The sequence below is a fragment of the Humulus lupulus genome, chromosome 2 (genome assembly GCF_963169125.1).
Source record: "Humulus lupulus chromosome 2, drHumLupu1.1, whole genome shotgun sequence".
NCBI lineage: Eukaryota > Viridiplantae > Streptophyta > Magnoliopsida > Rosales > Cannabaceae > Humulus > Humulus lupulus.
Window position 1 is genome coordinate 87,426,841 of NC_084794.1, and position 4,263 is coordinate 87,431,103.

At 33.9% G+C, this 4,263-nt stretch overlaps 1 long non-coding RNA gene across 1 annotated transcript; it reads left to right on the plus strand.

The window, feature by feature from the left end:
- The first annotated feature begins 457 nt into the window (after positions 1 to 457).
- Positions 458 to 3,925, plus strand: LOC133816164 (uncharacterized). Its single transcript, XR_009885045.1, has 3 exons — positions 458 to 966; positions 1,049 to 1,127; positions 3,689 to 3,925. It is a non-coding gene; the product is annotated as an uncharacterized LOC133816164 (long non-coding RNA).
- The last annotated feature ends 338 nt before the right edge of the window (positions 3,926 to 4,263 follow it).

A 4,263-nucleotide genomic window follows, 5' to 3' on the forward strand; every position in this document is an offset into this window, starting at 1 on the left:
TCCATTCATCATCGATACACATCCTCCAAGCGTCACGAATCTTTCTACATCTAAAGCTTATTTCCTGCACATAAACAGAAAGGAATGAGTGTAACGTCCTACGTTTTCGGGTACCTTTAAACGACTCGGGTCGGTATTTTTCCCCCGGGTTAAGAATATTATTTTAAATAATATTATATTTTGTTTGTAAGTATTCCATGAGTTATTGCTAGCCAAAATATGAATTTTGTGATTTAAAAGTCAAGATAAGACTTTCGGTCCTGGACCGACACAAAAACCCTGATCGGGTAAAAATCTCTGAAAATAAAACGAAAAATCATGGCAATTATATTTTGGGCATAAAATACATTCATAAAAGTTAAATTTTGGTCAAAAATAATAAACCTAAAAGAAAATGGAAATTTTAGGGCATTTTGTGTTAAATGCCTAATTTTGCCGAAATGGGGAATTTTATTCCATGAATGGACCTTAGGTTAAATTTTATTATGTGATTAATTAAATTAAATGTGAGAGACATTTAATTTAATTAATTAATGTTAAGTTTGGTGATTAAAACTTAATAAGAGTGAAAAAATGTGTCAAAAGTCAAGTTTGGACTTTTCTTCTTATAAACCTTTATTAACCTTTATAAAAAAAAAAAAAAAAAAAATTAATGGTCACATATATGGAAAATGGTGGCTGGCCATGTGCTATTTTAGAGTGGTGTGAACCCAATTTTATAAAATTCAAATGCCATTTAATTAAGAAGTCAAGTGGGCAAGTGGGTAGAAAAGCACTCAAGTGTTTTGTGATATTTTGAAGAGTTGTGTGAGCCATTCTAACCCCCAAATCCGACCACTCTCCCTCCCTCATTCACTCTCATCTGATTTTTTGAAGACTCTCTCAAGTGTTCTCTCCATTTTCAACCCCAAGAACACCAAAGAAACTTGGAAGCTAAGTCTTGGTCTAGGAAGGGTTTTCCCTAAGGTAAAGTTTCATTAATCTAGACTTTTGTCAAGTTTTAATCATAGAGTTTCAAATAGCTAATTACCTATGTTGTTGGAGGAAGTTGGTTAGGGTTTTTGAAAGGTTTTGAAGGAGTCAAAGCTTATAGGAAGGTCCAAACCTTAAGCAAGAACACCAAAGAGGTAAAAAGTTTACTTTTGATGATTTTGTTGTAGGGTTTTTAGTTTTAAGCATTATTTTGTATATCTAATGCTTAGAGTTTCTTGTTGATGATGTAATAAGGTTATGGTAGTTGTTTAATAATTTTTATGATGCACGTGTATTGATTTTTGAAAATGGGAACCAAAACCCCCAAGGGTTTTGTAGGATACCCTAAAACAAAACATGTTTTAAGCTGTGACTTCCAAGGGGTCAAGTAGCCACTGTATATTGTTTTTGTAAAATTAAATTGTACTGTTATGTTGTTGAGATTGATTACATAAAATTGAGCTTTTGAAACACTAAAAAATGTTTAGAAATGAGTAAGTTATGCTATTTCAAAGTTTAGGTAAAAAGCTGTTTTTTCGTATTCTCATTTTCGGAACCAAGTTTGGACAGCCACTGTATAGGGCAAATGAACCCAGTTTTTTCTAACATTTTGTGGACATATTTATGGAATAACCTATTAGTCCACTGTAAAATTTGGTAAGAAAATATTGAACGGTTTGAAAGTTATTAACTGTCAAAGTTTGGAAAAAATAAGGACTTGAAAATAAGGTCATTTTTACCTCATTGTTGGAAAATGATTTCACCAATAAAAAATGCTCATTTTGACCTAAGATTTTACAAAGACCTAAATGGCATAACAAAAATGGAATTGGGAAATTTTGGTAACAATTGGGTAAGTAAATTTCAAGTTATGAACTAACGAAGTATGTAGTTAAAAATGTGAAAAATAGATTTTTCACACTTAGTGTAAAAATGAGATTTTGGAACATAAGGTAAAAAGTAAAATTTTGTTTATTTCAAGATATAAATTGGTAAGTCTTGAAATCATATTTTCACTAAAATTACCCCTTTGAGTTTAAATGAATTATTTTTCTAGTAAGTAAAATTGATTAATTGCTTTTGGGAAAATTAATTAGTCAAGATGAGAAATTTATAACGGTTTTCCTAATTAAGACAAATTAGGCAATTTTCTTAAAACAGTTTTTAGATATTAAAACCTTAAGAAAAATAAAAGGAAAATTTAAAGAGTTTATTTTCTTTAAAAATAATTAAGGAATTTATTTGTATTTTCTGGATATAATACCGGCTAAAATCTTACATATTTTAACCGACTAGTCGAAAGTGCGGGTTAATAGTGATACCTTGAAAGAGTAAGATTTTTAGCGGGTTGTGGGGAAATACCATTGTGATACCCGAGCCTAGGTATCGAGACCTTAGGATAGGTCTCCCCGAGACTTAGGGTTTAGTCTCGAATATTTTGTATGACTTTCCTTAATAGGTTTAAAACCAAATAAGGATTATAAATCCTTACAAATGACTTTTATTAAAATGACCCAACTGCCCAAAATAATAATAATGAATTATGAGTGCCATAATTAATCCGAGTATACTGTATGGATAACTACAGTATTGGCTAAGCGTAACTGGACTGAACGTTGGAGGGTGAAAACCTGCTGAGCGCTAAGGACTCCAAGTAAGTCAACTTATATTGTATGGCTGCAACATGAAATGATTATTGTCTTGTATGTTAGTATAGGGATACATGCATATATATAGGCTGTCATAGAAAGTTGCTTAGAGACGTTAGTCTAGTGAGTGCTGATTTAGAAAATATGAACGGTAGAAGTCCGTCATATCCTAGACGGTTGATCCCCGTCACACTGCTTGATTTTATTTATGTCCGGTTCATTACCGCGACGAGTGGCCATGAGATAAGGATAAGCTGGTTAAACCTAGGGGCACCAAGATAAATGGGACCTAGGGGCCCTCATGCTTACTTAATCATTGGACGGTTAGAATCCGAGCAAGTGCTCTGATAAGTTATTCCCGGATAGCAGCCGTGAATATTGGCCATTCCGTGAGAGTGCCTAGAGATACTAGGGGTTGCCAAGATTGAGTGAGGTTGAACACCCTAGGGGCAGCTTCTCACCAGCACCACTGATTAACATAGAAGTCTCCGTAAAATCGTGTAAATTGGATTACACTCTTAAATATGTAGCGATGCCCTAGGTAACACGATAGTTACCCTTGATGAGAATATTTATTGGCTAGATCTTAGTGTGGAGACTCGGTTCTCTTTTACAGATTAGCAATTATGTTGGAGGGCGCGTTACGCATGAATTGTTGGAAATTGTCGAGCGTTGGTCTCGAATTATGTTGTGATATAATATATCTGCTTGCTCTGGGATTTTCTGAGTGCAGGGATATAATTGTTGGTAAGATATAGTTGTGATATAATATATCTGCTTGTTCTGGGATTTTTCTGAGTGCAGGGATATAATTGTTGGTAAGATATAGTTGTGATATAATATATCTGCTTGTTCTGGGATTTTTCTGAGTGCAGGATTTTTATCTAGATATGAATTAATTTATCCTTGGTTATCAGGCATGACCATAAGTTTGCCAGGACGCTTTAGCGTTCTTGAAATTGATTGTGTAGGGTCCGGATGGGTCCGGATCCCTATTTCTCTATCTGCTTTGTTTGAAAGTTGATCTTACTAAGCGTTTTCGCTTACCTAGTTGTTTCATGTTGTAGGTAAGTGCAAGGGCAAGGCAGAGCAGTGAGTGCTGGAGTCTTCCTTGCAAATGTACATGTGGACCGACCTTTTGGGAAGCCTTTTTATTTTTGGAAATGTTGTGTAATTTTCCTAAACTAGGCTCACTCTAATATTTATAAAACATGTTTGTAACTAAATGTTAAGTATGGCCATACGACTTTTTAAAAAGTTTTTTTTTTCTATGGGTTTTTGAGACATTTTGTTAAATGAAAACATTTATATTTCCGCATTATCGAGTCTTGAAAATCCGGGTCGTTACAATGAGCCTAATGCCCAGCAAGGAAAAATATAACACATAGTCATAAACATAAACATAATTTCATAATAACGTAAAGACATATCATAACACATAATTCACTTATTATAATGGCCATTATTACTTGGGGTCCCATAGACTAAACAAGCTTATGCCCATGAGATTAGTGGGGTCCTACCAGCTAAATAGGCATATGCCCACAATCTTTTGGGGTCTTGTTAGTCAAATAGGGCATAAGCCCAAGCCTACAACAAACACATGCATAACAAATTCATAACACATTCATAACATATCATA